A 13702-nucleotide genomic window follows, 5' to 3' on the forward strand; every position below is an offset into this window, starting at 1 on the left:
GACAGAGCCTCACCAATCAGGAAAGGAAGATGCTGGTCACACGATGTGGCGGCCTCCCACATAAAGTGATGCTAGTAGATGACTTTTATCAAGCAAGGAAGTTCTAATCTTAGCATTTTTTCATGAAAGATTAACTTTTATCAAATGCTTTTTTCTGAAGCTATTGCAACTATTATGTGATTTTCGCTTTTATTTATTTACTTGATTGAATTTCATAAATTTACTTTTGAATTCTGAAACAACCACCCATTCCTAGAATAAGACAAGCTATACCTAGTATGTTATCATTTTAAATATACAGATTACTTTTCTTGAATTTTTGAAGGATATCCTAAGTAGGTATAGATTACTAGGTTTTCAGTTTTTTTCATTAGGCACGAGACATTGGTGCTTTATTTTCTGGCTTCCACAATTTGGATTGAAACATAACTCAGTCTTTTGGCTCCTCCATGGAAGGCCAGGTGTGTTCTTGTCCTCTGGTTGTCTTTAATATTTCTCTTTTTGTTTTAAATTTTCAGGAGCATGATTATGATGTGTCTGCTGACAATTTTCTTTGGGATTTGTTGAGTCTCTTTAAATTTGTAAGTTGACATGTTCATCAAAAAATTTTTGACCATTATCCTTTCAAATATTTTCAAGTAAGGTCTTTTGGGACTTCAATTATACACATTTTAGAACTTTTAAAACTGTTACATATAGTTTTTTTAGTTTGGGTACTTCTTAATGATCTCCAGTAATCTTATCCACTATGTCTAAGCTGCTATTAAAGTTATATCATGAAGTTTTTGATATTGAAGATTGAACTTTATAGGTTCCAATTAAGACTTGAAATTCTTTGTATTTGTCCTAGATTCCTTTTACTCTCCTTTTTGAACATATACATTATAGCTATTTTAATGTCTTTGATTCCAATATCTAGATACCTATAATTCAGCTTTTTATTTTATTCTCATGTTTTCATTATGATAAAATGTGTATAATGAAAATTACCATTCTGACAATCTTTAGGTGTACAGATCAACAACACTACATGTATTCACAGTGTTGTACAACTATCAGCTTCTACTTTTAAAAATCTTGACTACTTGCCAGACTTTTCTATGTCTCTGAGTGGCTAATGATTTTTGCTCCACATGTAGGTCATCCAGCTTCCCCACCCCACCCCACCCCCTGCCGCCATGCAGCATCAATGGCGATGTCGTGGGGAAGAGATCATCATGATATACGGCAGATCCCTTCCCTCTAGTAGGATTTGCTGGTTTTCCAACTTCGCCTCCCAGCCTACTGTGCCATTCCAATACTCAGCAAGTGTCCCTGAGGAGAGTAGGCTTTGTGGCTGGGGCTCTGGTCCCTAAGCTGATGTGCTGCTCCAGTTACTCACCAAATGCTCTCTGGGGGTTTGTCTCCCCAGTCTCTGGCCCCACTCCCCAAAAGTCCTTCTGCTCACAATCTACTCAGTTCCCATGGGAGACAAATAAAGAGAAATCTCCCCAGGGAAAGGAGAAACGTCCCCCATGTCATTCTGCAACCTCCCTATGACTTCTCTATGATGCAAGGGATGGAATTTTCCTGATGATATTCCTGCCCTTTTCCTCAACATGCCAAAGAGGAGTAGTTATATCGTGTTTCCAGTGATCAATCAGCAAATAGTTAAGGGTCATTTTTTTAATGACAGGCTGCCAGTTGTTTTAAAAACTGACCCAAAGAAATTGGTGATGTTTCATTAAATTCTAGGACTATAGATCCCAATGTCCTTCCTAGTTCCACTTTTCTTGACTGCAGCTTTGGGGTCAGAAGGCAGAAACTGGTGGCAACAAATACAAATGAGCCTCTCCAGACCCTGAAACTCTGCTGAGCCCAGAGATTGTAATACATTTAGATTTAGATTATAATGCAGGGAATGCTTGCCACATTGTCACTTTGTGGGCTCTGTTACTTTTGCTGCTGACAAACACATAAGTAAAGAAATGTCACTGAGTATTAACCACACGTCAGGCATTGTCCTCAGTACTTCTTATGGGATACACATTATCCCTCCTCATCATTCTATGTGGTAGGGACCATTCCCACAGCATGTGGTACAGCCAGGATTTGAACCCAGGCCGTTCGTCATCCAAGCCCAGGTTTATTCTTTGTAAGCTGCACTCCCTTCTGCTGAATGAGATCATCTGACAAAAAGTCGGTTAGCATTGTTCAGAGCAGCAGGGGTAGGTCAAATACTGGAATGAGGACGCTGCTGTGTTCAGGGGTGCGCGAAGAGGCTTTGAATGACAGATGCCTCTCTCGGGGTCCTCAGGCAGGTACATGCTGTTTGGAGGAGAAAAATTAGCTCACTATGGCTATGGATCAAAGAATGAGAAGTGGGAAAAGTCATGACAACCAGTGAGCCACTGACAGCCATGCAGCTGGGCAGAGCCAAGCTGTCTACAAGTTGGAGAAGAGAGATTGGGGACAATAACAGAAAGAAGCCTGTAGAAGTTGAGATGGGAGTAAATCCGATATGACTTTGCAGAGTCAGTTGAACTGATTGAGCAACTTTAGCACTTAATATCGGATCATCTTGTATTTAAGTGGATAAAGGGAAAGAGAGAGGGAGTGTTATGGTTTGGATCTTAAATGTCACTCAAAAGCCATGTGTTAAAGACTTGACAGCTATCCCAAGGTATTACGGGGAGGCAGTGGGGACCTTTAAGAGATGCGGCTTACTGGGAGGACATTAGATCATGGTAGGCATGGCCTTGAAAGGGACATTGGGGCCCTGATTCCGTCTTCTCTTTCTCTCTGTGCTTTCTGCTTCTATGAGATGAGCAGCCTCTTCTGCCATAGGTTGCCTGTCATAATGTACCTGTCAAAATGTACCTGTCAACATAATGTTGCCTGTCATAATGCCACCACAGGCACAAAGGCAAGAGGGTCAAGGAATCAGGCATTGAAATCTGGAAACCATAGGCCTAAAGAAACCGTTCATCTTTAAAGTTGCTTATCTCAGGTATTTTGTCACAGTAACAGAAAGCTGACCAACATAGGGAATCTAAAGTTTGCATCCTCTAATTTTTTTTTTTTTACTAAGTAAATAGTAGTCCTGATTATACAGATGAGAAATTCTGGAAGCAAACCAAGTTTCTGAAGGAAAATCATGAATTTTATTTTGGACTTGTTGGATTTGAATCTCTCTGAAGCACATGAATGAAGAGATAAAGGAGGAAGATGGATGACTGACTTTGGCACTCAGAAGAGTAATCTAGACTGGAGGTAGTGATGTGGCAGTCACCCACCCACCTAGACACAGAGTGAATAGAAGCATTCACTGTATTCTAATTGACAGGAGTCAGGGGAAAGCCAGGTATGCAGTGTCTCCAGGCTGAATGAACAGGATCAGAAGTTCTCTCTTCCTTGTCTCAGGAACTGGAAACAAGGGGTTGACCTAGGCTATATCGTGTCAAATAAGTACCAGGTTTTTATAGCCTCCAGGGGTCTTCTAAAAGATCTTTTGCCCAGAATCTACCCATTTTCTTGTTGTACTTCCTTCCCCCTCAGTGGTCATATATTATGTGACCTTTAATTTTGACTGTTGCTGATGGGTGCGTGCTAGAATAAATACCAGGTACAATTTGAGCCCATCTGTTTCCTGGAACAAAACAGGAAGCTGGAATTCAGAAGCTAAACTCTATTAATGGAATTTTCAGGTGGATATCAATAAAAATCTCCTGAGCTTCATGAAACTGCCGGGTTCCCACCCTTTCTGATGCCTGGAATCTGGGTGGTAGCCTACCCTTCCAACAAATTTTCTTTTTCCAGGAAACTGTTTTGAAGTGGGTTGGGGATACTTGTAACCAAAAAAGTTGGGACAGGCCCTGATGTGTTCAATTAGGGACCCATGAATGGAATGAAGCAGAGGCTGAGGCCAAGTTGAACTGGCCAAGGACCAAAATAAGCCACTTTGCAAGTCTCCATGACACAAGGAAAGACTGTGGTGACCGCCCTCGCTGAAGCCACTGCAGATAATTTGGTTTCAAATGACTGAAGGGGCCCCTTTGTGCCTGGCTAATCGAGTGGTGATGTTTAGCACTGTCCTTAGTGTGCTCTGAAGTTCTGCCACACCCTCCCCTAGGTGACATGTGAACCTCAGTGGTCTCTTCCTGGAAAATCCTGCTGTTTTCTTTTCTTCCCTCCAATCTATCTAGGTAGAAGAGACTCACTTATCCTTCAGCCCTAAATTATGTCAGGGGATGGTATTAGTCTTCAGTGACTTGTCACCTTCAAAGAGGGTGACAAAACAGAAGGCAGCACCCTTTTGGTTTGGGCATTGTCCCCAGATCCTGGATATAGCAAGGAAATAGAAAACAATTACTTGAAAATTTTTATATTGTTTCTTATAGGTCAAGGGTCTCAGAATAAGAAATGATAGAAGAGTCTTTCAAATACCCAGTTAATTTCTACGTTGCTGGCCTTATCTCCGATTTGATAAATGAGTCATAAAGTAATGTATCTAATAGACTGTCTTTAATACAGGGTGTAACAGAGGCAAGACACAGGTTTAAAGAGTTGACAACATTATGTCATAGGAAAGAAAGAAAGATTTCAGAAACATAATACTTCAATAGCTCCTACGGAATTTGAGGGGGTTTTCTGTCTAATATTTCTAGATTTTTTTCAAGGATTCTGCAAAATATCATGTCTAGTAAAAAAGAAAAACACTAGAATCCAGCAATAAGCTAAAAGATATTCTCTAAGAAGACCTAGGCGGGCAGTGAGACCCCTAGTTGACGTAATCACTTAGCTGGGGAGAACTTTAAAGCATGAATAAATGTCTCCCTCCGATAATACATACTATGCAATAGAAAAAAAAAATCCCCCTGGCTCTATGTGAAGTTTCCCTTGAGTGAGCAGGGTTGAAGTAGATACCTATGTGCACCCCACAGGGCATTTTGAAAAGGGGGGTTTTAACACAGAATGTGGCTTGAGTTGGTTTTTCCAAGGCTCTGGAAAGATGAACCTTTTGTATCATCTGGAACCCCTGAGCTATTCTTTCATTTATTTCTTTATTTTGATTTTGTCTTCTAATAGCCAGCATTGATTTATTTTGCTTGCCACCCTCCTTCCCTAACCAATATAAATGCAATAGAAGACACTGGTCATCGAAGAGAAGGAGACATAGAATCAGAGCCTCACAGGTGAGATTGTGGTTGGCGGTGTAAGGCTGAGGTTCAGCCTGGATCTTCTCATCTAGGCATGGATATTTCATGGTGTTCAGATCTTCTTCTTGCTTTTGGGAGAAGACTAAAAAATAAGCTAGGTAGTCTTTCTCTATGTGAAGGTCATGTTCCTGCTTTTGTTAATCTTGGGAGAGTAGCCAGGGAGAGGCTATTTGTAGCTGTTGGGGGCGGGGCAGGGGTCCACAGTACCCTGAGAGTGTGGCTGGACAGCAAGGGCAAGTCATCTTGATTTTAGGCCACGTCCTTGAACTTCACTAAATAACTCTCCTACTTGAGACATGGTCTATATAAATGGCTTTCCATCTTCTTAGCCCCTCCCACCCACTTGCCCTTGCTATCCACCCTAGGTTTAAAGCACCTGAAATTGATCATTACTTTCTGTATCTGTTATTAAGAAAAAAAGAGAACATGAATATGCTTCTTAAGAACTACCCAGCCACCCTAGTCTGATACATATACACAGGAGAAAGGGGAGGTGTTAAATATAATACGTCACCTGCAGTGTAAACTCATAAAACAATAGAGCCAGGAAATCCAGTTTATACACACAAAGCATTTCAGAATGAGCTAGCTTTACTTTGACAATTGCAAAAGCAGATGCCCAGTAGTTCTCTTCTCCCTCTCACCCCTATATTGCAAACTTTGCCAGGTGTTATTTATGCAATTAAGATGAGAAAAGGGGAACTGTGCATTAACCAGTGAACGCAAAAACCGTAGAAAAATAACTAAGCCTTGGGCAAACACTCTCCATATGCAACTCTCAGCTGATAGCTAGTGAATGGAGGCTTTATGTACAATGAGGGGCTGTTGCTGATGTGGGAACCATATGTTGTATGTATTTACAAAATCAAGTTCCTTGGAATTTGATAACTCTTCAATAATTTCTTTTTTGCAAATGGCTTACGCTTCAATTAACTACAGTGGTTATTATGCAGCTTGCATATTATAGCATTTTTTATTATTCTTGGTAACCTCTTTAGCCCCAGGCCCTTCAAGGAGAGCTGTGTATGGGCTGCCAAAGCTTTTCCTGCTTGCCGTGTGCTTCCCTGGGAGATGCTGAGATGGTATCTAGGCGATTATTTCTACTCTAGCATTACCTGGCAATTTAATGGCATGTGTTGGAAATCATTGCATTTTCCATATTTTTGAACCAGAAATTTTATTTCTTTCTCTTTTTTTAGTTATAGAGATGGTTCTCACTTATTATCTAATACAGAGGATATATTTTTGTTTCTGTTTTATTAAATTTATTTTTAACTGATACTTAAAAATACAGAGTTGTACATTTTAATCAATGAGGTACCTTGTGATGTTTTGATACATGTATAACATTGTGCAGAAATCTCATTTCTAAGACTTTACTTCAAAGCCATAATGCTGGAAGTGGGCAAAGATTTACTATGAAAAGGAATAGAAAAAGTAAAACAACCTAAATAATCAATAATAAAGATGTAAATAAGTTATGATGTAATTTTAGGTAGTAGGTAAAAATAATTTGGTAGAAAAATATACAATAACACAGAAAATTATTCACAATATACTGTTAAAAACACAACAACTTGAAAGATATTATGTCTTGTATGATCTTATTGTGGAAATGACCTACTTTTGATGTTATAGGATCCTATGTGCTAATGTGTAGAAATAAAACTAAAAGGGTATACTTTTAAGCAAGATTGTTCTCTTCTTTTTATTATTAAATATTTAAACTTGAGAATGTATTGAGATACATAGATATATTAATATATTTATAAGCTAGTTACTGTTGTTTTATTTAAAGACGGGATAGAAAAATTACCAAAAAAAATTACGTACTTATCACGTTTGTTTTCCATTTTGATCGCTAGAGGTCACCAAAGTCATAGAGATTATGGGGTTTTTCTTTTTTTTTCTTTTTTTTTTTTTTTTTTTTTAAATCAGAGGGATGTTTCTGGCTTCTCCTGTTAATGCACTTTTAAGCATTTACTGGAATATCTCTTGCCGCTTAGACTTAAAGAGAGTAAACTGTTTGGACTAGCTTTTCCCCCCTCATATTAAATATTCCCTGTAACAGACAGCCATCTATCTATGGGACCATTCAAAACAGATGGGTGTTTCTGGAGAATGTGATTTATTTCCTGCTCCGATACCAAAGGGCCCATTGGCTGATATCTGCTGAATGTGAGTTCTGAGTAACTTTGTTGAGACAGAACCACAAAACACCCAGCAGCAGCACACACCGTTTCAAATGAAACAGCATGGGCCATTTCAAGGAAAAAGCATCGTGCCTTTACTGGTAACGTGTGGTGAAGGAGGGCTTCAGTGAAGCAGAACGTTCAAGAACGCCCATTAGATCATTCGACTAACAGACCACACTACTTTTTTTGCATGTTGGCGATTCTGCATTTTTTTTTCTCTGTAACTCAACATTAGCCCCCAATTATGAAGAAGCAGGAAAGATTCAAAAACCAGATTGGACTTTGCAAACATTCAAAAAAGTCACCTCACTTCAAAGGGCTCATCAAGCAGAGCCAGAAAAAATATAGAAACTCGTTTCCATGTTCCTAGCATGCTGATATTCCAGGGGAGTATGATTCATATTAAAAGATGAAGTTTCTGTAATTGAGCAAGATGTACTGTGTAGAATGTGTACATTTGTCATCCGTTACAATAAAACAGGCTGCAAGAGGCAAGAAGCCACTCACATTTCCAATATTGTGTTACCAATAATGAGATTAGTTACCAGGTTATGTGGATGAGCCTGTGCTTGTGTGATCTCCTGAAGAAACCAAGCAAGTCATTCTTTTCCGTGAGAACTCCCAGTGACAAATCCAAGCTTAAGACTTTGGTACAAGCCATACACCAAGCTACTATGTGCCAGTATATGACACACTTTGCATCCAGTCTTGTTGCTTAGTCAGTGGGCTTCATTTGATTTTGATCTCAGTTAACTTTGAAGTATCTAAGGTTCACATTTTTCATATGTTTTTTTTTTCTTTCCTTTTTGTTTTTATTTATAAGTTAAATCAGACAGGCAGTCAAGGAAAATCTGAATCTTGAAAGAAGTAAAAACAACTAGACAGAGTTATATATTTTCATTACTTTGTTTAAAGTAGCACGTTGCTGTACTTAAAACACTTCACATCAGTGGGTTATTTATTAAGTTGTAAATAACAGTCCCATTTTCCACTGAATCTTAGGAGACACAGTTGAACACATCTTGAGAACCTGTTGTAGGATTTGTGTGAAAAATTTAGTTAGATGCAAAACTATATATTCTAGTTAATGACGTACTAGAAACTATTACCACAAAATAGCTGTTAACCTAAAGAAAACATTTACATAGGAATTCTAATATTTGAGATCTTATATCTAAATTTAGGTCCTTTATGAAATTTCATAGACTCTGAATTTCAAATTCTACTAGAAACTGGGGTTTGCATTTATATTTATAAGGTGATTCAGATCCATATCTCAAACACTCACTAATTTTAATTTTACTATTATACCTTGCATTATGAAACTACTTTCTTATTTTCATAAAGGCAGTCATATTTAACAAAGAGATTCATATACAAATGTACACATATATACATGATAAGTGTATTATGAACTTATCACCTGGAAAAATAGAATCAGTTATGCATTGTTTATACAAATTTGTCTTTAAAGGATATTGATAAAGAAAATTTATTAATTGAGAAGTTTTAACATTTGGTCTACTCGAATACCATTTATCTCTTCCATTCACCTCATTATCATCTTAAGTGTGTAAAATGGAACTTTCCTTTACTACAGAAAGCTGCAAATTTATGTATGCTAGATCATTTGCAGGGTGTCCTGGGACAATTCATGTTACTACCTCATCCTTATTCCAGAAAGAAGCAAAGAATTATGAGTTACCTTTCAGGTCACCTAGAAGGGCTAAAATCTCTTCAAGGAAAGCCTGATCCTGTCAAATTACAAATCAATGTAGTTATAATTATATTAGACATATAATCTGACCAGTGAAGCATGCACCAACTTGGTATGGTTACCAACTGTGGGCTTAAAAAAAGGTTTTGGAGTAAAATGAAAACTCTTCATATCTCTGGAGACAAAAGTTCTCATTCCTGCTCCAGTTCTTTCTCTTCCTTCGAATATCTGTAAGAAAAAGAGAAAGAAATTTGTTTGTTTATGCATTATTGAGCAAGTTAGGAAGAATCTTTAAAGAAGAGAATTTAGAGATGTAGTGGTGATACGGATAAAAATATGTAAGCTTCTATGCTCATTCTGTTCCATGAAAATTGTTGCTAGTAGAACGAGACCTGGCTGAGACACCCATGGCTTTGATTTGTCCCTTGGAATGACTTGGGAGCCATGTTAACCATGTTAGCAGGTTGGAATGTCAAGGGCCGCTCCTAGATTTTTCAATCTCTACACTCTTAGTTGGAATCTTAAGAATGTGTGATACTAGATGAGAAATGTAACATCTTTTTTCAAATTGGTGAATTATAATCCGGGCATGTTTGTGCACGCCTGTAATCCCAGCAGCTCGGAAGGCTGAGGCAGGAGGATCATGAGTTCAAAGCCAACCTCACCAAAAGCAAGATGCTAAGCAATTCAGTGACACCCTGTCTCTCAATAAAATACAAAATAGGGCTGGGGTTGTGGCTTAGTGGTCAAGTGCCCCTGAGTCCCTGGTACCCGCCAAAGTTGGTGAATTATAATTATACATGAAAGTGGGATTCATTATGCCATATTCATAGAAGCACATAGCATAATTTGTTCATTCTTCCCTACAACTTTCTCTTTTCCACTCCTTTTCTCTTCCCCTTATCTACTTCCTCTACTTTACTAATATCCCTTCTATTATTATTATTATTTTAATTATTGCATTATTATTTTATATATAAGTGGAACTTATTGTGGTATATTTCTACATGGACGTGGCCTAATTTGGCACATTTCATTCCCCAGTACTTCCCCATGCCCTTCCCTATACTTAACATCTCTGACTCTCAATTTCATTATTTCATTATTTATTTATTTTAAAGAGAGAGGGAGAAAGAGAGAATTTTAATATTTAATTATTTATTTTTTCAGCGGACACAACATCTTTGTTTGTATGTGGTGCTGAGGATTGAACCCGGGCCGCACGCATACCAGGCGAGCACGCAACCGCTTGAGCCACATCCCCAGCCCCCAATTTCATCATTTATTAAATGGAGATAATATGTACCTGGAAAGGCTGTGATGAAAATTAAGCAAGAGTCTAAATGTAAAACACCAACATAATATAGATATCATGAAAATATTTAATAGGAGTTGTTTTCCTTCCACAGAAGTTTGTTAGGCAGTTAAATGACTAATAATTTGTAAAAAAAAAAAAAAAAAAAAAGTGCTCTGTTAACTACTGTTAATCAAATTTCCACTTGTTAACGTTATTATTTTAAACCTAGAGTTTTTGTTGTTGTTGTTGTTGTTGTTGTTATTTTTGCTGCTTTTGATACTGGGGATTGAACCACTGAGGAGTGCTTAATCACTGAGCCACAGCCCCAGCCCTTTTAAAAAGTATTTTATTTAGAGGCTAAATCTTGCTGAATTTCTTAGGGCTCACTAAGTTGCTGAGGCTGGCTTTGAACTCATGAACCTCCTATCTAGCCTCCTAAATCCCTGGGATTCCAGGCACGTTCCACCGTGCCCAGATCAAACTTATAGCTGATATGCACTTATTTCTTTGGGGAGAAATTTAGCCAACAAAACAAATGGTCTGAAAATGTATATAGAAGTTCTACCAGATAATTCAAAGACGAATTTGAGAGAGCATTCATTTTCCTGCAAGGGGAGAAAATATTATTAACAAAGAACTATAGTATTTGGAATAGCTACCATTTTCCTTTCTTTAGACACCAAAATGCTCCAGAAGTAGATAAGAAAATACATTGAGTTGGGAATTGGGGTAGGAAGAGCAAGAGAAAGAAGAAGAAGGATGAGTGAGTATAGATTATACTTGTCACCACTTTAAGGAATGGAAAATCATGTCAGAATGTAATTTAGTTTCAAGGACACTTTTATTTGACACTCATGGCTAGACACATACCCTTAAAAAAGCTTGGAAAAGGTGTTTCTTGGGGAGGAGGCACACTTTTGAGGAGCAGGAGGTATTCCTGAAGTTTCCACTTAGGTGTCAGAAAAGTTTCAATGAGTGGATCCTGGCAAAAACTGATACCCCTGGAGGATTAGGCCTTGAGAATTTAGTCCCTTGGGAGAAGCAGTGTTGTATACCCCTGAAGGGCACTAAAAATAGAAACTGGTTTAGAAGTCACTAGAGCACAGAACCAAGAGGCCTCTCCTGTGAGCAGGAAGCAATTAGAACTAACCCAATCCAACTTAATGCTCTGGAGGGGTGTTTCCTCATACATCAGGGCCCTGATGTACAGAGACTTGTTCAGAGTCTGAGAAGCTATCTTAGAAGAATCAAGGTCACAAGTCAATCTGATATGGGATGACTGAGCAACGAGTCACAGAGAAGAACAGAAGGAGCTGGGATCTTGCTATGAAAACCAGCCCATTCCGGCCTCTTCCTTAGTAACTTTGGTTAGCTTGCTGAAATGACAAGCTTCAATTTCTTCATCAGGGCCTTGGAAGGAAGATGAAATAAGAAAATGCATGTAAAGGTTTTGGCATTGTGACCCAAGAAGTAGCTATGGATAAATAATATGTTTAATAAAATATTAACAAAAATTGCCTATCAAGCGCCCTTTATGGAACTATGTTAGGAATGTGGGGGGGCTGTCCAGAAGAATGTTCTGTTCTATCTTTAACTGAAAGTGAAAAATGATGGTTTAGATAACAACAACCAAACAAAAAGGGAATTGTATTCTAATATGCTCTTCAAATGTCTCCTGAAATGAGAGTCATGTTAGATTAAATAGAAACAACCTCGGCACAGAAGTCTCATCATTTGAACTGTGACAATTATCTTTGTGCCCATAAAACCTAAACAAACTATTTGTTTTTACCTCTGGAGAAGGCATCATTTAAAACTGTACTTTAATTTTATTGTAAACTGATCAGCTACAGTCACTATATTAAATCTGCTGCATTCCAATAAATATCTGTAAAATACATTTACACCTGCACTTGATCTACATTCAGTTCTCTGAAAGCTTCAGACAATGAAATAGATAACTAACATTGATATGAGAATTCTAACAGATAAACAAAGTAAAATTTAAGACAGTATATATTTTCTCTCCAAGAAAAATTTTATAATAACAAAGAATAAACTTTATTATTTACAGTATGTGTCATCTTTCTTCCTCTGAGCACCAAAATGTTGCAAAGCATGAAACTCTGAAAAGACATGGCAAAGTGGTGCGTTATCTTTAATGTGCTACTTTTCTTACTGTGTTTGTTTTGTTGCTGCCTGTGCTTGTGTGACATCTACCTGGGAGGTGAGGAGTTCCCTGGGGATCCAAAACCCCTGGGAGAGATAGAAGAAAGAATGGAATGAGTCTTCTCCCTTAGGGAAGATTCTGTCTTGACATCACTGAGATTGACATTCCCAATCACAATATCATCTTGGATGGTTCATGGACATGGTTATCAAATTCCATGACTTCACAGTCAACAGGTATAATTTATCCAGACATTTTTTAATAAAAATGTCTTTGGTACATAAAATATTAACAGTATAATGTTCAGTAAAGAAGTCATAAAAATTGATGATAATAGTGATTATAGCATACTATAGATGTGGCCACATTGATGTTTATAGCAGCTCAATTCACAATAGCTAAGCTATGGAACCAAACTGGGTGCCCTTCAACAGAAAAATGAATAAAGAAAATGTGGTACATATACACAATGGAATATTACTCATCCATTGAGAAGAATGAAACTATGGCATTTGCTGGCAAATAGATGGACCTGGAGACTATCATGCTAAGTGAAATAAGCCAATACCCCAAATCTAAAAGCTGAATGTTCTCCCTGATATGTGGATGCTAATGCATAATAAAGGAGGGAGTAGAAGTTGATTGGATCAGATAAAGGGGAATGAAGGGAAAGGAGGGGGTACAGGAATATGAAAGACAGTGGAATGAATCAGACATAACTTTTCTACGTTCATCTATGAATACACAGTGTAATTCCACCTCATGTACAATCACAAGAATGGGAAGTTAGAGTCCATTTTGTATAATATTTTAAAATTACTCCACTGTCATGTATACTAAAAGGAACAAATTTAAAAAAAAACAGTGATTATAAAAGAATAGAATCAAATTATCATAAGGTCTTTTAAGAATAAATCCATTAGGGCAAAATGAAGCCATGGGTGAAAGAAGATTTAAAAAATAAGCCAGAGAGGGCAGTGTTTGGAGAGTTGACCAAGATTTGCAGTAAGGCAGTAACCATGAGGCTGGAAAGGGGAGGGAGGTGGAGGAAAAGGGGCAGAGTATTTGTAGGGGTGAGATACAGGGGTGGGCTAAGGTGCCTCCCAGGCTTCTGTCTAGGTGAAC

Source organism: Urocitellus parryii, chromosome 10 (assembly GCF_045843805.1).
Source record: "Urocitellus parryii isolate mUroPar1 chromosome 10, mUroPar1.hap1, whole genome shotgun sequence".
Taxonomy (NCBI): domain Eukaryota; kingdom Metazoa; phylum Chordata; class Mammalia; order Rodentia; family Sciuridae; genus Urocitellus; species Urocitellus parryii.